This window comes from Lutra lutra, chromosome 2, assembly GCF_902655055.1.
Source record: "Lutra lutra chromosome 2, mLutLut1.2, whole genome shotgun sequence".
Taxonomy (NCBI): Eukaryota; Metazoa; Chordata; class Mammalia; order Carnivora; family Mustelidae; genus Lutra; species Lutra lutra.
Genome location: NC_062279.1, coordinates 125254114 through 125277602, shown reverse-complemented (window position 1 = coordinate 125277602; position 23489 = coordinate 125254114).

Below are 23489 nucleotides of genomic sequence, written 5' to 3'. Positions count from 1 at the left end.
AGATAGGTACAGAACTCAATTAGCTTGGCTTTTCTGCCAGATTTCATAGTCAAGTCAGTTCATCCTTTGAGCCTCCTGTTAATACTTCTTGGAATTACACCTGTAGTGAAGTATGACTCCATGGCAGTTACTAAGTAAACAACTAAAATGCAGAGGTATAACAAACAACAAGAGATGTAGATACACAAAGTAGGAGTGATTAACTGAAGTTAGAGTCTTCACAGAAAGGTGATATTTGAGCTTGGGGTTAAAAGATGAATAAAATTACACCAAGGAAAAGTGAAAGAGGGAACTCTAGACATGTGTTAAACAAAGGGAACTAAGGTGGGAAATCACTGTACGGGTGATTGTGGTTACATTGGCATCACTAAGTGATGAAGGAGGAAAGAAGTCAAGGGATCATGGAAATTGATACTGGAAACATCATGAGGGTCCAGATTATAAATGAGCTTGAAGGTTAAGGAGTTTTGAATTAATTTTATGTGCAACAGAAACCTAATGGTGTTGCTTATTTTGAACAATTTCAATATCAATTTTATGTCTGAAGCAGCTACTTTTAATATCATTCATTCAGTAAATACATATTTATGAAATGCTCACTCTTTCCTAGACACTATGACAGTAAAGAAAAATGAAAGAGTTCCTTAACATTGAAGATCATATAATAAATAATGTATTTTTAATGCTACATCTAGTATTAAATACTACATCTAGATGCACTGGTCAATTGGGAGTATTCTGGATGAAGTGTACAATAAATTAAGTCAGAGACTATAATTGTGGTAAAGAGGACTGCAGTAGTGTCTAATTTCCCTTCCCTTGAACCTGTTTTGACACTAGTGGCATAATCAATAGTCTAAAACAGAAATGACCTTCAGGAAATTCATAAACAAGGTCATTGGAATATTTGCAGCTTTCTTTTTTTTAAGTTTTTTACTTTATTTTTAAAGATTCATTTATTTTAGAGAGAAAGAACAAGAGAGCAAGTGTGGGGGGGCAGAGGGAGAGAGAGAGAGAGAGAAGCAGACTCCCCACTGAATGGGGAACCCAATGTGGGGCTTGATCTCAGAACCCTGAGATCGTGATCAGAGCTGAAATCCAGAGTGGATGTTTAACTGACTAAACCATCCAGGCACCCCTTCAGCTTTCTTCTAGACCTTTTGGGATGCTAGCTCTTGGAAATCTAGAAGAGATTTAAGACATTTGATTACACTTAAGCCACCATGATGGAAAGACTGTATTGAGTGAACATACAAAGCAACCCTGCGATGATGTAAAGAAGAATTTAATGTTTGGTCAGGCCATAGCTGTCCTCCCAACCAGCCATTAGAACCAACCCAACTGAAATATGAGACAATGTGGAGTATATATTATTAGTACTTCCCAGATCTTCCCAAATCATACATGCATGAGTATTTTATGTAGCTTAAAATACCATAAAAGTCCTTCAAAACAAAGAGGGAAAGAGGAATAAATGCAAAGTTAAATTGTCTGAAGACAAGTAGACTTGGAATAGTAATTTCAAGAATTGGAGGGAAAAGGAAATCCTTAGGGCAATCTCTACAGAGGGCACTAATTGTGCAAATATATGGTAGGTTAGTCCAGTTTAAGGGCACAATATCAGGGAAAACAACCATAGAAATATGGAAGAATTGTCATCATAAACTGTTTAACTTACTAAAATGGACCAAAAAAAGGTAGAAGTAGACAAAAGATGTGCGTCATCCCAGAATGAAGTCATAGAAGAATTTTATAGAGAACATTAGGATTGAGTGACAAGCACATTTATATATCTATATATATATGTATATATATATATGCATTTATATATATTTAATATATATAATTTATACATATTATGTATATATAGATTATATAAATATATATAAATTATGGTTCTCAATTTTTAAAAAATAATCTATAAAGACATGAAAATCCCTCATTTTTCTTTTATGAAAACAGATACTATGCTTTGGAAGTAATATTTATATGAGAAATGAAAAGCAAATAAGCATGGGATGCAGTTGAACAATAGAAATTTGGTCAAAGTTTACTAGGGTGGTTAGATTATGAGTAATAGTTTTCTAGCAATTTTTCTTTGTTTTATTGATATGTTGTTATTTTAATTTAAAAAGTTAACAAGGTATATAAGAATTGAGAAATTTAGAAAAAAATCTATTTTATTTTCTAAGCATTTAGTACAATATCATTTTGCTCCAGACAAAACCAGGTTTTCTTCATTGTTAATGCTGGTATTTCTAAGTCTTGCTAGTTTTATTTTCTCTGCAAGATCTGCAAATATTCTATACATTTTCTGGTTTTGCAAATTTCCTTCAATTTGCTAATTTTTTTGGTGGGAATTTCTTGTGAAATTTCAACAACATTAAAATGTGAAAGTAGGAAAATTTCTTAATTTTAACGGTATTTTAAATAATGACCTTAAATAACATTTTAAATAATATAATTTCTGTGGATAGAAAATGGTGGTAATATTAATATATGCAATTGACCTTGATGTAATTCCATTTTATGTAAAATGTTTATTTTCAAAGAGCCTACAGTTAAGCACATGATTCTTTAAATGGGTCCACTGTAAAATATTTCAGTGACATGAAATTTGTCTTGTAGTAGCATTCTCCATGCTCTCTATATATTTATAACTTGGTTATATTTAATGCAATAATTCCAAAGTTGTCTACTATGAGATTTATTAACAGTTATCAGTAAAGGTAATTTGACTGTCATCATCTGTATATTTAGTTAACAGCAGAAATATGTATTTATTCATTGAGTGAAAGCATCAATTTCTTAAATTCTTCAAATTATTTGAAACAATATTGATGTTCTTTTTTGTCAAATATTTAGATAATATTTTTATCTTTTATATTGATTTTTTTCTTAATCAACTATAATATTCTTGATTATAAGTGATGTCACATATCTAAATAGCAAGGTGATCCATCTGTAAAATTAAGTTTATAAAGTGCTTATTACTATAAAAATGAAGACTAGAAATATTTTCTAAATGTCAACATTTATTCATATTTTATATATGTACTTTTAAAAATTTTAACTGTGACTTTCAAGGTAATCATTGATATCTGTTACTTCCTGTCCCTATTTTTAGGTTCATAGGCTATAGTTTAAAACAAACACAGCGGGATGCAAATTATTTACATATTATCAGGGAGCTTGCACTGAATATATGTTTGTGTGAAGGAATAAAGGAGGGTGAAAGAAAAAAGTAAACAGACTCATAAATGACATGAAAGTTGATAGTGACAGGTACCAAATAGAAATAATTTTTATTTTATTTTATTTTATTTATTAATAGAAATAATTTTAATATTTAGGTAACATATAAATATTTTCTACCATGCTTGATTATGTTTCTGTTTAATTGGGTCTTTTCAGAATAATTCTTCATCGATATAATTAAATTTCTCAATTTTTTAATAAGTAAACCCATCGTAAAACAGCATTATTAAAGTTCCAATTCTATAAGTCATAAGCAAATGCTATACATAATATTAGATAATGGAATAAAATAATGATTAATAGTACATAATTTATATTGTATATAAGAGCTTCAATATTTGAAGTGTGTTTCTAAAATACAGAAGTTGGTCTCAGGGGTTTTAGCCATCAACTTGATTATAAATATACAAATAAGCACATTAACCACAATTATATGATTTAAAAGAAAATTATGCAGGGACTTAAGTTAATTACTCCCAGTTCCTTTTATTTATATTCCTAGTAGTTATGGGATTTGAGATATTCATCAGTACTTGTGACTTTAGACATACACTAAAACAGAATCAATATTATCTTATTTTGAAATACAACATCTGCTATATTATGTAGTTTGTCCTTCCCAAGAACAAAAATCCATGACTCTTTGCAGCCTGGAAATACTTTATATATTTCATTTTCCCTTTTATTTCATGTTTTTTTTTTTTCCCTGTAAAGTTAATCTTTGAAGTTTCAAGGTCTTGTTAAGTTTACTGGTATATAAGATCAAACATGCTTCAAACTACTAAAGTTTTATGCAATCAAAAAAAGATCATCAGTCATTCATTTCCATGATGATGCCTTTTAATGGTATTTTTAGTTATATTATATGGATTTACCAGAACATGAATTTTATAATGACTATTTTAATGTATTTTATGGTGACTTTTCATATGGAATAAAACCTCCTTCTCTGTTAAAGTCAAAGATGTCATTTTTAATTTACTTTACCTATAAAAAGGCACTCACAACTTTCTGCATAATATTACCTTTTCCACCTTTAATGTAATTATGGACCCTCAACTTTGCAGTTTTTAACTAGACATTGGATATTTGGGTTTAAATATATTACCACTGAAGTTTCCCTCATAATTTAATAAATGTGAGTCCCAAAATGAATATGACTTTTGTTTTTACTAAAGAAAAAAAATCAAGTTAAAAGTGGGATACCCTGCACATATGGAGAAGATTTTATTGACCCAGCATCAGTTAGCCATGTGTCCTTAGTTGTTTTTCCAATAATTGTAATGGATTTAAACTGACTCATCCACACCCTTTCATCCACTTCTTATTGTGAAGAAGAGCATACACGTGCAAGATGGCTAGAATTCTGCATATGATAGTGACAGAACAAAGGGAAATCAAGATACAACAAATGTCTGTACAGGGATGCTTATACCTTTATCTGTTTGAAAGTACATTTTTAATGAATTCTCTTAGTAACATTTTGCACGGAGAAAATTAATCAGCTTGTTAGGTTGTGCATTTAAAGATATTCAGCTTCCTTAAAAACAAATAATTCATATATGTGTAAGTTTTAACCCTGAGGTTAAGAAGCAACCATACAAGTGTAAATGTCCTTTGGGAGGATGTAAGTCAGAGTCAGAGCTAGAGCCCATAGGAGCCCTCAGTCTTGGGGAAAGGCCAAATGGATGGGGGCTGTATGCAGAGACATTCTGTTACTGGAATCAACCAAGAAAAAAGAAAACACAGAGTCCAAGATGTGGAGGGTGGAGCAGCCCTATACATCTCAGAAAAGGTTCTTGAAACTTAAAATCTTACATATGAGGTCGTGGTTGAGTAGGCCATTATTTAAGTTTTTTAGGGTTTATTATCTATCTATAATGTTAACACATGATTACCTAAGGGACTTCTTGAAATCACTTCTGCAACTGTATTTCCCTTGAAAGAGTACAGAAATCAAGATGATTTAGTCAAGTGTTGTGGTACTGGGGATAAATGGCAACTTTGCCCTGGTCTGTCAGTGCTGACTACAAATAATTCAGTTCTGAGTGTCACTAATTTTTCACTCTGAGCAAAATACAGCAGGTGTGCTAATATTAATCACATCTGCATGTCACCTGATAGGCGACCTTTAGGGGTAGATAAGCCAATAGAGCTCAACTATCCAACTTTAGATACATCCTCTGTGGGCAAGATAGACTAGTGAATAAAAAGGTAACCGTTTGTCCCCTACTTCCAAAGGCAGGAATTAGGAGAAAAAGGAACAACATATGGCTGGTCTCTGGTCACATTTGTTCCTGTTTACATATCTTGTAAATTAGGCACTCACAAAGAAATAAGTAAACCATCAAACATACTGCCATGGCCTGAATGTATCTTTTATAATATTTTGATGTAATTTATTTCCAGAATGTTTTCCTTTATATTGTTGAAGTAGTTGAGATTATTCCTTATTTTATATTTATAATATATTTTTTCTGAGTTTTATAATTTTTCATTTTTATTGCATGCATAATATGCCAGTACATGCATATGTTTGATTAATTTTAACCTTTTTTTTTATTTTGAGAGATTTAGGTCAACTTTTTACTTTTTTCTTAGTATGATTATGGTTTTGACAAGCATTGTTGTGAGGAAATCTTTGCATATACAGGCATACCTCATTTTATTACACTTCACTTTGTTGCATTTTGAAGATAATGTAGTGGACAATGAGATTGTTGTTTTCATGTTTGCTAACACAATATATATTCTGCAGCCTATGGTTCAAGGAGTAATTTTTACTTTCAGGCTTATTATTGAAGAAATACATTTCAAAATATACCTGCCATAGATAGTGCTTCCTCTGAGGGATCTGTGCAAATTAAATTGAAAACCTACTGGAAAGGATTCATCATTCTAGAAGCCATTAAGAACATTTTTGACTCATGGGAAGAGGTCAAAATATCAACCATCATGGGAGTTTGGAAAGAGTTGTTTCCAACTGTTATGGTTGACTTTGAGGGGTTTAAGACCTCAGTGGAGGAAGTAACTGTAGATGTGGTAGAAATAACAAGAGAACTGGAATCATAAGTAGAGTTTGAAGATGTGACTGAATTACTGCAATCTCCTGGTAACTTTTAACTGGTGAGTAGTTGTTTTTTAGAGATGAGCAAAGAAAGTGGTTTCTTGAGATGAATCTACACCTAGTGAAGATGCTGTGAATCTTGTTGAAATGACAACGGAGTGTTTAGACTATTACATAAACTTAGTTGATAAAACAGTAACAGGGTTTGAGAGGAATGACCAATTTGGAAAAAGTTCTGTGGGTAAAATGCTATCAGACAGCATCACAAGCTACAGAGAAATTGTTCATTAAGGGCAGAGTAAATAGAAGCAGTACATTTCATTGTCATCTTATTTTAAGAAATTGCCACAGACACCCAACTTTCAGTAACCTCCACCTGATCAGTCAGCACCATCAACATCAAGGCAAGACCCTCCACCAGCAAAAAGATTATGACTTGCTGAAGACTCATAAGATGGTTAGCAGTTTTAGAAATATTTTTCAACTAAGATACATATATATATATTTTTACCTGTGTTCTCCTCTAGGATTATGATGGTTTCCTGTCTCACTTTAAGTCTTCCATCCATTTTGATTTTTTTTGTGTGTGTCTCATATAGGAAAGTGGTCCATTTTCATTCTTCTCTCTGTTGTTGTGCAGTTTTCCCAACACTGTGTTGAAGAGACTGTCTTTTTCCACTGGATTTTTTTTTCTGCTTTGTCAAAGATTAGTTGACTATATAGTTGTGGGAACATTTTGGGTTTTCTGATCTTTTCCATTGATCTATGTGTCTGTTCTTCTGCCAGTACCATCCTGTCTTAATGATTATGGCTTTGTAATCGAGCTTGAAGTCTAGGATAGTGATGCCTCCAACTTTGCTTTTATTTCTCAAGATTGCCTTGGCTATTTGGGGTCTTTTGTGTCCATACAAATTTTAGAATTGTTTGTTCTAGCTCTGTGAAAAATGGTAGTGGTATTTTGATAGGGATTGCATTAAATGTGTAGATTGTTTTGGGTAGTAGAGACATTTTAACAATATTTGTTCTCCTAATCCATGAGCATGGAATACATTTCCATTTCTTTGTGTCATTTTTTATTTCTTTCACAAGTGTTCTGTAGCTTTCCTTGACATAGGCTGTAGCAACTTCTTACCAGACATGTCTCTAGATGAAAAGGAAACAAAAGCAGAAATGAACTATTGGTATTTTGTCAAGATACTAAGCTGGTGCACATCAAAGGAAATAGTCAACAAAACTGAAAGGCAACCTATGGAGTGGGAGAAGATATTTGCAAATGGAATAGCTGATAAAGAATTAGTATCCAAAATCTGTAAAGAATTTATCAAACTCAACACCCAAAAACAAATAATCCAGTTTAAAAAATGGGCAGAAGACATGAGCAGACATTTTTTCCAAAGAAGACATACAAATGTCCAATGGACATGTGAAATGATGGCCAACATCACTCATCATCAGGGAAATACAAATCAAAACCACAATGAAATACCACCTCACACCTGTCAGAATGGCTAAAATTAACAACATCGGATCCAACAGATGTGAGGTTACAGAGAAAAGGGAACCCTCTTACAATGTTGGCAGGAATGCAAGCTGGTGCAACCACTCTGGAAAACAGTATGGAGTTCCCTCAAGAAGTTAAAAATAGAACTACCCTACCACCTAGCAATTGCACTACTAGGTATTTATCCAGAGAATAAAAAAATACTGATTCAAAGGGGCACATGTGCTCTGATATTTATAGCAGCATTGTTAACAATAGCAAATTATGGAAAAAACCCAAATGTCCATCGAGTGATGATAAAGAAGAGGGTGGGATGTGTATATGTATATAGTGAAATATTATTCAGCCATCACAAATTATGAAATCTTGCCATTTGCAATGACATGGAGCTAGAGTGTATTATGTTAAGCAAAATAAGTCTATCAGAGAAAAACAAAAACAAATCATTTCACTCATATGTGGAATTTAGGAAACAAAACAGATGAACATGGGGGAAGTAAGTAAAAAAAAAAGAGAGAGGAAGGCAACCCCTGAGAGAATTTTAACTGTAAGAGAACAAACTGAGTATTACTATATGGGCTAAATTGGTGATGGATATTAAGGAAGACACTTGTAATGAGCCCTGGGTGTTACATGTAAGTGAAGAATCACTAAATTCTACTCCTGATACTACTATTACACTACATATTAATTAGTTAGAATTTAACTTAAAACTTAAAACAGCAAACAAAAAGACACATACTTTTTTTAGACATAAGGCTATTGTACACTTAGTAGACCACAGTATAGTATAAACACAACTTTTATATGCACTGGGAAACCAAAAAATTCATTTTACTCACATTTTTGTGATATTCAATTTATTGTGATAGTCTGGAATTGAACCCATAATATCTTATATAATATAAAGTATATCTCCCCCATCATGGATGAAGTCTTACAAGTGAATGTACTTAGGTCAAAATGCAAGAAAATGCTTAAAGTTGTTAATAAAAATTGCCAAATTGCTTTTCATAATGTTGATTTTACTTCCATTCCTCCAAGCAGTGTGTGAAAGTGCTTGTGGGACAACACCCAAGGAAACACCTTGTTAAAAGTTTGATGCCTGAAGCAGGAGAGACCAGAATGTTCACACATTCTGCTAAAAATAGACATTTTGGCATAAAAGCCCGTCCACTTCCAAATACCTAGATCCAAGGCAGTCTGAGGCCTTCTAAAGCCAAAACTCATTTCTTATGCGATCAGCTGTGCATGGTCCAAGGCAGAGACTGAGTCCCACAGTCTGGGAACATCAGTATGAATGTGAAATAATGTGCTCTCAAAAATAAAGTCATATATGGATTGTTACCATAGTACCTATGCATTATCAAGTGTTACACCTAAATTTCTTCCCCCTATACCAGATTAACACTTTTTACATCAATTAATGAAGGAATGTTTTAAAATATTGCCTGGAGATGTGATGACTTCCAGCAGATTATTTAGCAGTCATGGTTTCACTCTCCTTGTCTAGAGAGCCTACATATTTACCTAACTAATTAGGTAATTACGTTGTTATTCTACATAAAAATGAGAGAGTCATAGAGGTTAAAGTTCTGATAACATTAGTATTAACTGTGAAGAGTTTTAGTATTAAATATGAAGTAAACTAAAACATTAAATAAAGATAAAATGGACACAAAGTAGGCTGAAACTTGTGGAATGGTTTCAACTCTCAGAAAGAGCAGTTCCTTATTTTAACATAACTATTTTTAGCGTAACTATTAGTTAGCCTTGTTTACATGAGCACTGAACTAAAAGAATGTAAAAGAAAATATCAAAATTTAGGCCATTAGGAGGTAGTATAAATATATTATTAAATATTGTGCCCAAAATGTATTATTCTGGTAACAAAACCACTTATTTCATGTAAGTATATTGGTTGGCTTTCTTCCATCTGTCAATACATTATCTAAAGGATACATCATGTATAAATAAAGTAGTGCTTTTGTATGAAAATATGGTTGGGGAACCATCCTTGAAATTACTCCTTAGTATATTTTATTTATTTATTTTTGGGTTCTTTGCTGCTTGTGGATTATAAATTATTTATACTGTTATATTTTAATAAAAATTAATGTAAAATTTAAGGGTTTTTTTTGTTATAGTGCTAATCTACTGCACCAGAATGTGCTCAATGAAGAGACTTCTTATTGCTTAGTCTTCAATTCAGATTAAGCCTTCATCAATATTTGAGGACACAAAATTCCTGGCAAAAGCCCATTTTGGGGAAGATGTCTATCAAATTCTGCTCATGGGTTTGGGTATCAGTTACAAATATTAGAGAACTTAACTCAAAAATAGTTTTTTTTAGAAGATTTTATTTATTTATTTGACATAAAGATAACAAGAAAGGGAACACAACCAGAGTTGTATAAAGGGAGAAGCAGGCTCCCCACTGAGCAGGAAGCCTGATGAGGGCTCAATCCCAGGACCTGGGTTCATGACATGAGCCAAAGGCAGATGCTTAGCCAACTGAGCCACCCAGGCACCCAAAAATAATTTTTAAAATAAAATATTTTTTTCAAAATTGTAACATAATCTGATTTTCTTTCCCTTATAGCCACATCTGAACAGGTATTGAAAAAGAAAATAATACATCTATCATATATTCAATTAAATGCCAACAAAAGTACAGAATAATTATCTTCACAATCACTCTATAGACGTTCTTTATTCATAGTTTTCAATACTCTTTCCTTATTTTTTTCTTCTAATAATAAATAGTAAAATAAATGCATTCTAAAATTATCTTTGTTACTGTATTGTTTTCAAATAAAAAGTGTATATTCATGATATTGTGTTTGTCTCTTTTTATAACCAAAGTAGTAACATATATGGATGTGAAGTGTAATCAAAAAGATAATTATAAAGTAAATTAAAAAGTTAATTTCTCTATACTCAGTTGTATATTTATTCCCTGTTGATTTATCAGCAAGGAGTTAAAATCATAGGGAGAAATAATTTGTCTCACATTAGGTAGGATTCTGTTAACTCTGAGTTCCTTTCTAACTCTAATATTGTACTATATAAAGAGAAGGGTATAGTACCGACCGAGATCAAAGAGTTAAGTAACAGTCCCCTATTGTTGATCACATATCAGGCTTCCTGCTAAGCATTTTCTTTCTCATTTCATCCTCATTTAAGCCTCACAATGATTAATAATTTTTCTTATTCTTTTTAAAATTTGATAGAAAAATTAATTAATATTATTCTCTTGCATCTATTTAAATTATTTCTTTAAACTTCAGCAGTGATATGGGCTTTTAGTATTTTTAACTTACATTTAGCTTGATTAACTACAAAAAACTATTTTAACAACATTAAAAATATGCTGATTATCATCTATATACCAAATACTATGCTAGGCACCAATGATTATAATATGATCAAATTGTACACAATTACTAATGATGGCTGCAAAATATACTTCAGCTTCTTATAGTGCCCAAAACAAGGAGAATAAAATAGTTATTATAATGAATATGTTCATAATATAAAAAGGCAAACAACTTTTCCTGGTGTTAAATTTTAGTGAATTGTGACATTAACCCCAATTATTCCCCTCATTCTTTATGGTTCCTATAACTATGCCTTTTACCTAGTAACTTTACAGAGTCTTTTCACTCTGGGCTAACATTCTTTTCTATTCCTTGACTCTGGGCATTCAGAGCTATTTGGCCAATGGTATGTTAATGTATATGAAACAAGCAGTCTTGAAACATGCTTTATTTTATTGGGCATACTGCAGTCTTACACACCTGCTGTTGAAAGAGAAGACATGCCTGTGTTAGCCTTGTAATCCCAGTAGGAGAATGCGAGCAACAACTAAGTTATTGTTGCCTTATATCACTGAGTTTTGGAGTGGTTTGTTAATCAACAATAGCTAATTGGTACAAAAATCTTGAGATAAATTTCTCAGAAGGCAAAATGAGGGTTACAGTTAAATGATCTTTACACAGTGGTCACCTAGGTGGCTCATGTAGTTAAGTGTCTGACTCTTGATCTCAGCTTGGGTCTTGGATCTTGGTCTCAGGGTTTTTATTTTGAGCCCCAGTGTTAAATAAACAAGCAAACAAACTTTACATAGGACTTCTCTGTATACTAACTCATTATTTTCCTCTAAAAAATATCAGTGATGTATGCAAAACAAATTGATGTTAACACCCAGTTTGCCAAATTTAGTTTCATTCCAGATGAGTGACTGGTAGCACAGATATGCATAATAAAAGTGTTACTGAAGTATTGTAATTCTCAAAGATCATCATCTTTTCCATTTTTTTTTCCCCTTCTCCAATTCCCTTGCCATATATTAGCCATAGTAGTCATTCCGAACCACTCATTTTATCTTGTCAGTTTCCCACTAAACTCTTATTTGCTCTTTGGCTAAAGTTTAACATTCTTTTTTTTTAAATTTTTATTAATTTTATTTTTTATAAACATATATTTTTATCCCCAGGGGTACAGGTCTATGAATCACCAGGTTTACACACTTCACAGCACTCACCATAGCACATACCCTCCCCAGTGTCCATAATCCCACCCCCCTCCCAACCCCCCTCCCCCCATCAACCCTCAGTTTGTTTTGCAACATGGGGGGTTAAGGGGATAGGAGAAGAGTAAATGAAACAAGATGGAATTGGGAGGGAGACAAACCATAAGTGACTCTTAATCTCATAAAGTGTAACATTCTTAACATGGTGTAATGGTGTATAAGGTTTTACATACCTTCTACATCCTGCTTAGTTTTCTAGTTTTATTTTATATCCTGCTGCTTCTTTTACAAGCTATTCTTCTGCCACACGACACTTCTTTTCCTTTCTTTCTTCCTAGCTGTTCTCTTTCTGATCCCTGTGACTTCCTCAGCACTGTTCCTTCCAGCCAGGACACACACCACTCCATTCTTTGCCGAATTTTTATGCATTTTTTCATTTTCAGCTTAGAAATCAGTTTCTTTGGGAAGACTTCTCTGATCTCCTAGTTTGAGTTAGATCCTCTTCATTTAGGACAGAATACTTCCTATTACTATCAGTTGTCACACTATAAGCAATTTAGTTTGCTTACCTCTGTCAGATACAGAACCCTGCAAATTTGTTTATTACATTCTGAAGTATTTGCTGAGTGGGGCCTGGCAAGTTGTGTGTACTGCAAGTTCCTGAATAAGTAACTTTGTTTAACTTGTATTAGTCTCTCTAAAATGGGACATGTGAAATAGACTGGTAAAATAAGACTAGTCTAAATAGGACTAGTAAATACCACAAGCCGTCAGCCACTTTGACCATTCATTCATACTTAGAAAACTAAAAGTTATGGTTTGAATGCTCTGTAGTCTGTTTCCCAAGGATACATGTATCATTTTGCAAAACTTCGGATAATTTGATTCATTAAACCAGTCTACAAAATTTTACATCATTTATTCTTGATGAATTAGTCACATTATTAATGAACCATATAAACCAAGAGTTGTTTTGAGTTCTTTAAGCATTGTCTGTCTCTATACTGTGTTTGACTGACTCATGCATGTTACTCACCAATATAATCATTTTCAGCACTTTCTTTAATTTGCTTTTATTTTCATGTTTGTGTATAATTTTGTTGTTGTATTTGTGTAAATATTGTGGTTAGGCCAACCAATATACATTTATTTGTATTTTGTGTCTATTTTATATTGTTAACTTGGAAAACCTTACGGTAAAGTCATTTCTTAGTGTTTGTTGGAAACAAATACATAATTAGTTTAAAACTGTCTCTCTATACAGAATTCTTTGAGGAACTAAATAAATATGTGTATCGGTATCACCTTCCTTCCTTCCTTCCTTAGGCAGTATTTCTCCTGTTGAGCTGGGTAGAGGAAAGAAATCTTGTTGCATTTGTTTTATTTTTCCTGGGGAACAAGACATGTAATAATGCTGTCTTATAAAACCGCTGACTAAAGGATAGGGATAAACCATTCATGGACCTGAGTGCTTGGACTTTATTAATAAACATTGAATTATTAATAAACATTGAATCTTTTTTATTTTGTAGACCTTTGTGGCCATATAATTCAGATGTAAATGATCACAAAGGCTAATTTTTGAGGAGCAAATAGAATTACATCCCATTTGCTTTAGTGCATCGATTAAAAAGCCAGATGTTAAGAACAGATGTCAATGAGCTATTTTTCATATGCCATGGCTTACAGTTATGAACTCTCCATTTATCACCTCAGATGGGAACAGTTAATTTGACAGTGAGTGTTTTGGTTATTAGCCAATTTCATATGGGTTCTTGGATTTTTGATGTCTGATGTACAGATAAAAGACTTACAGTGGAAGCACTGTTAACCTGATTTTTGTGCCTTTGAGTTTACCAACACATATAACGCAATGGAAGTGAATGTTCCTCCTGGTGAATGAGCACAAATCCAATGTTGGAAAAGAAATAATGCAAATGTTACGACTGAAATACAGAATGATTAATCCAGTTGTAAGTTCCAAATAACCAAAAGTCAGACCCTTGCACAGGTGTTTGGCTAACTGGGTTCTGCTTATTTCTTATATTTGATTGTAATAACAATATCCACTAAAATCGTTTTCACAACATTTGTATTAAACATATTTCTAGAACTGGTTTCAAAATTTTGTCCTACTATGAAATAATTTTCATACATAGAGAATACCATATTTCAAATCGTTTGTTAACTATTTGACATAATAAATACTTTTAAGTCAGCCATTTACTATATTTGGCTAGAAAACTTAAGTAACAGACAAGATAGCAGGATAATAATATTTTTAAAAATGTGTATGGACAATATTTGGAAAATTAAAAAGCTTTAGCATATATTATATCATTGTATTTTTATATCAACTTTGTGAGCTAAATTGTTATTTTTGTTTTATCATTCCCAAAGTTGGTACAGGATGGATATGGGATTTATCTTTTTTCTATTTTCTATTCTAGTTTTATTTCTGCTACCCTTCACTACCTTTCCTCCAATTCAGATCTCAAAAAATATTTACTTGAATCCAGAGGTTGAAAATGGATTAGATTCTACTCTAGGAGATCTGACCATATTGTAAACAACTGAAGCTCTTTTCACATCTTTACATAAACTGATGATTTTGATAAGTGCAATGGAAATTGGCTTAAATGACTTACACTTAATCAACTGCTAGATTAACTGAAGCTCCATTTTCTCTGTGAATGTATTGATTAGAGCCCATAGTACATTGATACTTCTGCATTTCTGCTGCTATTACTTTAATTCTATGCTGAGTATGCATCTGTAGTGTCTTTTCAAAACTCTTTGCATCAATTCCATCTGTTATATTAATGAAATGTAATTGAATATTGTGTAAGTCATTGAAAAATAAAATAAAACATAATTGCTTCTATGGAAACTAAATGGTATGGTCTGAAAGATTAAATATCAGTTAGTTGCAAACTTAAACGTGTACCTGAAAATGTGTAAGATTGTTGAGGGGGGGTATGAAATTCTAGGAGGATTTTGAATTCAAATTGCTTTGAATTTTTTTTTTTACAAATTCTAGTTTCTCTTCAAAGAAACTCAAACTGTCAGTAGTAGATGGTTCATTTCATATGATTGATTCAAGAAAAATTATTGAACCTACAAACTGTAGACCTATTCTTCAGGAAATGGCCTTATTCCTACAATAAAGAATAAGCAAGTTAAGTTAAAGTTGCTGCATTGTAAGTTAAAGTTAAATGTTTAAGTTATGGCATTACTATTTTTATGATTTCCAGATTTAACTTCCTTTTACAATGATCTTACCATTGACTGATTTCAAGTGTGCCAGATATGAGGGATTCAGTTGTTTCTAATATCTAATATTAATTCATTAAATATCAGCTGCCTAACCTAGTGTCCAAGTCACAGTAATGTTTGTTCCTAGAGACCCAACATATTCTGTCAAAGATGTTGGGTCTATCATGGAAAATATGCAAAATGTGGAATCTGCACTGTTTGTGGTAGGCAAAGAATGGGGAAACTTCTGTGTGATGTGAAGAAACATATCACTATCTCACAACCAACAAAGCAGTGAGTTTATCAGGATTTTGACGTAGCATTCTGGTTCATAGAAGTTCTTGCTGTGCCTTGGAGTTGAGCTTTCTGTTTGTCACATGAATGGAAGGGACAATGAGGGGAGGTTTCTCATGTGTGAATCCATCCTCAGATCTTAGAAAAGGATGGATGTAGTACAGTGATAATAATATCACCGTATTATAAATGGGCTCAAAGTAATTATGCCAGTGAGTATTCTGGCTGAAGTGTTCGTTTTTAATATTGCACTTTCATGTAAATATTTCTTTTAAACTTTTTTTTTCAGGCTAAAAGATTGAAAAACCTTTGGTTAGGATAAACAAAACGATAGTAAAAATACTTTCACACTCAATGAAACTGAAATGCACACACAGATATTTTATATCAACTCTGGTTAAATTTCCTAGAACACATTATGTTCAATTATACAACTAAAACTTCCGTTTTGGTCTTTCTGGCACCTAGATATATTTCAGAGAAATGTTCAGTTTTGCAAACAGATATTAATGACAATTACTAGAGGGCCTAGAAATTTGGATTATTTTCTTTTTTTTTATTTTTAAAGATTTTATTTATTTATTTTACAGACAGAGATCACAAGTAGGCAGAGAGGCAGGCAGAGAGAGAGGTGGAGGCAGGCTCCCTGTGGAGCAGAGAGCCCGATGCGGGGCTCGATCCCAGGACCCTGGGATCACGACCTGAGCTGAAGGCAGCGGCTTAACCCACTGAGCCACCCAGGCGTCCCTGGATTATTTTCTTAATTTAAATTTGGCTTTCTTTAAATTCTATAATTCTATTTTATGATCCAGATAAATATGACCTTGAAAGGGAAAATGTGTCTCTTAAAATAAAATGTAACACCCATAAGTTCTTGGGTTTTGTTTTTTCATCTGCAGTCCTACAAAACACATTCCATTTCCATCCACAAGTTAATTTTTTAAAGTTATCTTAAGAATTTTATCTGCATGAAATTTTCAGTAATTACAAAGTAACTGGAAATTTCTCTAAAGATATTATGATTAAATTACCAGCAAAAATCTTATGTGCTTGGAATTTCAAAATGATTTGGAAAAGCACCAAAATATTCTTTGTCATCAAATCTGTGTTTATAAAGTACAGCTAGACACATTTCTTTCTGTGCTTTACATTTCTTTGAACAGAAAAATTAAGTGTATGTGTACCTATATGCATGGGTAATGAGGCCATATTGACTGGATTGACCCAGCATGGGAAGGAATAATATTCATCAAGAAAAATAGTTTTTTTTTCCCTAGAATTTTGCTATTATCTACTAATTTTATCAAAATGTTCAAACAATGTATTTGCCAACAAAACCTGAGTTCTTAGAGTGGTTCAGTGTTTTTTTTTTCCTACTTCTTTTTAAGATTTATTATTATCTTTTTTTTTTAAGATTTTATTTATTCATTTGACAGAGATCACAAGCAGGCAGAGAGGCAGGCAGAGAGAGAGAGAGAGAGGAGGAAGCAGGCTCCCCACGGAGCAGAGAGCCCGATGCGGGGCTCGATCCCAGGACCCTGAGATCATGACCTGAGCTGAAGGCAGAGGGTTTAACCCACTGAGCCACCCAGGCGCCCCTTATTATTGTCTTTTAAAACAGTTTGTTTCACAGCAAAATTGAGCAAAAGGTATAGAGATTTTCCCTTTACCTCCTGCCTACACATGCATAGCCTCCCCCATTATGAACATCCCTTAACAGAAGAAACATTTGTTACAGCTGATAAATCTACATTGATACACCATAAAAATGTAGTTCCTTTTTATGCATTAAGTTTTGATAACATACTGTGTGCCTCGTATTTAAATGGAATCTTGAAAATTTTTGAAAACTACATTTGAGGGGTTCCTGTGTGGCTTAGTCTGTTAAGTGTCCAACTCTGGATCTCGGCTTAGGTCTTGATCTCAGGATCATGAGTTCAAGACCCATGTTGAGCTCCACACTGGGCGTGGAGCCTACTTAACAACAACAACAAAAATAAAAAGCAAAACAAAACAAACTACATGTGATAATTAAAAAATATTTTTGAGGCACAGTTGAGTGAATAAAGTACTGAATATGCTTTCCGTTGGCTTTAACATTAAATCATCATACAACTTCTGAGATACCATCTAGGTTTATTTGGGTTAAATGTATCAAAAATTATCTCTTTGGACAATATAGAACTATTCTTTTGAGTTATTTCTGTTGTTCATAAGGAGGATTGTAAACTCATAGCTTCCATTGTCTTCTTAACAGGAAATCTCCATCAGGTGTGCTAAACATCTATAATATTTTAAGGGAGTGTGAACACAATTGAAAATGTATGCAGAGCAACAAAGATATTAAGGAGTTTAGAGACTAGATTATATCTAATGATCAAAGGAACTGGGCACATTCCCTGTTGATAAAACTGCTTGGGAAGAAGGCATGCCGTGAAATATCTGGAGGGCTGTCATTTAAAGTGAAGATTAGACTTAGTGTTTACAGCTCTAAAGGCTGAGGGAACCAAGCATAAAGGGAATACATAGGGAAACAGATTTTGGTTTAAAAATCATGACATTCATAAAATTAGGATGATCCAAAAATTGGAAAAAATACTTTGTGAGATTGTTATGTATTTCCCTTTGTGGTACGAGAACATACAGGGCAAAATTTCTATTTAAAAAAAAAATATGTTAAGGTGTGTTTTATGGCCCAGGATGTGGTCTTTCTTGGTGACAGTTCCATGAGAACTTGAGAAAAATTGATATTCTGGGTGCTGAGTGGCTCAGTTGAGTGCTGAGTTGGTTAAGCATCCAACTCTTGATTTAGTTCAGTTCATGATTTTAAGGTTGTGAGACCAAGCCCTGTTACCCGCTCCATGCTGGGCATGGAGACTGCTTAAGATTCTCGCTCTCCCTCTCCCTCTGCTCCTCCCTATCCACCTTTTCTCTCTCTCTTTCCCTCTGTAAGTGAAAGGCGGGGTGAGAGAGAAGACTTTATATTCTTCTCTTAATGGCTGGACTTGGGCAATTAGACCAAATTGTTTGATAGTTATGTTCAGATCATCTACATCCTTAGTGATTTCCTAACTGTTCTATCAACTACTACCAGAAGGAAGTCTCCAACTCTAATACGAATTTGTCTATTACTCATTTTAGTGCTATAAGTTTTTTTTTTTTTAAGATTTTTATTTATTTATTTGACAGAGAGAGAGATCACAAGTAGACAGAGAGGCAGGCAGAGAGAGGGGAAGGGAAGCAGGCTCCCTGCTGAGCAGAGAGCCCGACACGGGACTCGATCCCAGGACCCTGAGATCATGACCTGAGCCGAAGGCAGCGGCTTAACCCACTGAGCCACCCAGGCGCCCGTGCTATAAGTTTTTGAGTTATGAACTTTAGTATTTACTTATTAGATGCATGCAGGTATAAGACTGTTATGTCTTCTTGATAAGCCTTTGTCCTCTTTGTTATTTTGTCATCCCTGTCTTTATCTTCCTTGTGTTGAAGTCAACTTTGAAATTAAAATGGCTACTCCAGCTTTCTTTTGATTAGTGTTATCATGCTATATTTTTCTCCATCTGTTTACTTTTAACCTATTTAAAGTCAGTTTCTTGTAGGCAACATATAGTAAGTCTTACTAATTAGACATAATGGTGATCATTTTTTAGTGTAGACCAATATTGAACCATTATGTGTACATCTGAAACTAATATAATATGCCAATTATATCTCAATTAAAAAAATAAATATAAAAATAACCCCCATGTAGTTGAGTATTGCCTCTTCATCCACTCTGACAATCTGTGCCTTTTACTTAGTATATGTAGATCATTTACTTTTTTCTAGTTTTATTGAGATATAATTGACATACATCACAATATAAGTTTAAGATGTATAGCATGACAGGTTTACATAGTTGGTGGAATTATTATGGCATGTTTAGCTAACATCTATTACCTTATATAGATACAATAAAAAGAAAAAAATTCTCCTTGTTATGAGAACTCTTAGGATCTACTATCTTAACAAGTTTCCTGTGTATTATACAACAGTATTAACTATAGTCATCATCTAGTACATTACAGCCTTAGTACTTACTTATTTTTATAACTGAAAGTTGTATCTTTTGATGGCCTTCCTCCAATTCCCCTCCCCCAACCTTCCACCTCCAGTTACCACAAATCTGATCTTCTTTTTCTATGAGTTCAGTGTGTTTTGGTTTTGTGTTTCAGATCCCACATATAGGTTTCTTATGAAAATGAGTTTCCACATTTCTTGTCTCCTATCCTTTGTGACATTGATGTTTTTCATTATATTTATCCATCTAATACATTGTTATCATTTTTACTTCAAACAAATAATTATGCTTTTGATCAGTTAAGAATAAAAAATGAAAGGTTTTATATTGCCATCATTTGTTCTTCCTTACTGTTGTTAATTTCTTTATGTAGTTCTAGGTTTCTATATCACTTTCATTCTCCATGAAGAATTTTTTAGGGTGCCTAGGTGGCTCAGTGGGTTAAGCCTCTGCCTTCGACTCAGGTCGTGATTTCAGGGTCCTGGGATTGAGCCCCGCATCAGGGCGGGCTCTCTGCACAGAGGGGAGCCGGCTTCCTCCTCTCTCTGCCTGCTTCTCTGCCTACTTGTGATCTCTCTCTTAAAAAAAAAAAAAAAAGAATTTTTTAAAGCATTTCTTGCAAGACAATTATGCTGGTTATGAATTCCTTCAGTTTTTATTTGTAGGGAAAATTTTTTTCTTCTGTTTTGAAGGATAATTCTGCTGGATATAGAATTTTAGGTTGATGGCTTATTTTCTTTCAATGCTTTCAATATTTTGTTTTACTTTCTTCCTGATTCTATAGTTATGAGGATACCACTCTAATTCTTATCCTTGTTCTTCCATAGGTAGGATTTTTTCCCTCTATGGCTTTTTTCAAGATTTTCTTTTTGTCTTTCTTAAATTTGAATATGATATGCTCAAGTGTGGATTTTTAGGTATGTATAACACTAGGTATTCTTTAGCTTCTTGGACTTTTTATTTGGTGTTTGTCATCAACTTTGGAAAAGTTATCTCAATCATTATTACTTGTTGTGACCAATTTTCAGTGACAGCATTGGAGCCAAATTGAACATAGATTGTAATCTTGGTCATGAATTGTGATCCTGATTATCACACATATGCACACACACACACACATACACAGACACCCAAGAGGATATGAAAAATTTATTAGTCCCATAATGAGGCTTTCTGGAAAGAGCAGGAAATCTCCCAAATAAACACTAAAATGCCCTTGAGAGAGTAGGCAGAATTTGCCTTGAAGTGTTTATGGTGGCTAAGAGATAGGTCCAAGATGAGAGTTCCTGTGCAGCTTCCTACCAACTCCAAAAGAAGGAGCACCTAGGCTTGTCCAGATGTAAGAAAGAACTGACAGACAGAGGGGTGAGGTTTAAAAGATGTCAGAAACCAAACATAAAAATTGATTTAGACTCATTACATTACTTTCAGTATTTTTTTGTTCCATTCTTTTTCTAGCATTCAACTATGTGTATGTCCTATCTTTTGAAATTATCTAATTTGGATGTGATATCCTGTTCCACTCCCAACCCTGCCATTCTTGTCTTCTCTTTGTATTTTAATTCCTATTGACCTATCTGCAAGCTACTGACTCTTCAGGCATGTCAAGTCTGCTGCTTAGCCTATCAAAAGAATCCTTCATTTCTGTTACAGTGTTTTGATTCATAGCAATTATAATAACTCATAATTTACATATATTTATATATTATAATATATAGTTTAGATATAGTTATATATTTATATATAAAATATATTATAATTATAATATATAATTATATATTATAATTAAATATAATTATAATACATTATATATAATTATATTTCTATTTAGATAATCATATATTTATATAATCATAATTAAAATAATTATAAATAATTATTAATAATAAATACTTAATATTTATAATTATTTTAATTTCCATCTCTCTGCTTATATTATCTTAGGTTCTTTCATTTGTCTTTTTTTTTCCTTCTTTTTTTTTTTTTTTTAAAGATTTTATTTGAGAGAGAGTAAGAGAGAGACAGAGCAGGGTGATGGACAGAGGGAGAAGCAGACTTCCCACTAAACACAGAGCCCAATGTGGGGCTTGATCCTGGGACTCTAGGATCATGACCTGAGCCAAAGGCAGACGCTTAACCATGTGAGCCATCCAGGCATCCCAATGTTGTCTTCTTTTTTTATTAGAACCCTTAACATATTAATCATGGTAATTTTAAACTCTGATAATTCCCACATCTGCATTATTCTCTGAATCTATTTCTGATAATTGCATCATCTCTTGAGACTGTATTTTACTTGTTTTTTTGTCATTTCTTATAATTTTTTGCTCAAAGCCAGACATATTTAACTGGATGATAGGAACTGAGATAAACAGACCTTTTGTGTGGGGATTTATATTACTCTTGATGGAGTTAGACCTATGTTTGCTGTAGTTACATATGCTAGAGGTCTTGGATGACTCTAGCATCTTTGTTTTTGTCTCCTCTTTTAACTCTGGGCTTCCCTAAGCATTCCTCATCATGTGATTGAAGTTCCCTCATCTCTAATCTACTCTAATACAGGACCCTATTAGTGTGATGGAAAGGTTTGGGTGAACAGGAGCATTCTATAATCTTCTAATTATATTACAGTGTTTTAGTATGTCTGTATCTCAGGACTGTGCCTTTGTTAAGTCTTTCTTCAGTAGTGTAGCATCTTTCACTGACCCCCATACACCTTTCTCCCACTTCAGCACTTCAAATCCATTTCTTTGAAGCGTCAGCCTCTGTTAACTATATTTTCTTTTTCTTTCTCCCTTAGGTGAGACAAAAAGAATAGAGGGGGCAGGAGTGGGAGGAGACCTTTTTCTTTTCACTTGGGAGAAGGCTCCAGCCAAGACTTCCTTTGGAGAATAAGCATTAATGATGAGGAAAGTTTTGGGAATTTCACTGTCATCATTCTTATTTTGTCATCACTGGAGGCACAGGGTCTTTCTCAAATATTCACCTGTTGGGGTTCCTGGAGGTAAAACCAATGAAATTGTGGGATTTTCCCTAGGCCTACAGTTCCTAAGAGTTTTTCACTCTCAAGCTAGTCCACACTTGGCCTCCAGAAATTCATCAGAATTGCCAGTTAAGTGTTCTACCAGTTCATGGTTCTAGTGGTTTCTACTTGAGGTGAGTCTATCTTGGATGTATCTCTCTAGATAAACCTGTCTCTCCAGGTTTCCAGGTGGTAGGTTGCCCTACAACCTCATTTCTTGATAAGTCCAAGAAAAATCACTACTTTTCACTTTGTCTAGCTTTTTTGTTTTTGTTGCACAAACAGGAATGATGACTCCCACACTCTTCATAAGTTGGAGCTAAAAACGTGCTTCCTTTTGTTTCTTTTTTTTTTTTAAACAGGAAAAGTTTAAGGAAAGTTTTCAAAGTGTATATATTCACAAGTTGTATAGCGATATCTTCTCATCTAAAGATATTTGTGTCTGGTTTCTCTTTTGTCCCTAATTCTCTTCACCATTCCCTTCTTATTCTTAGGTGT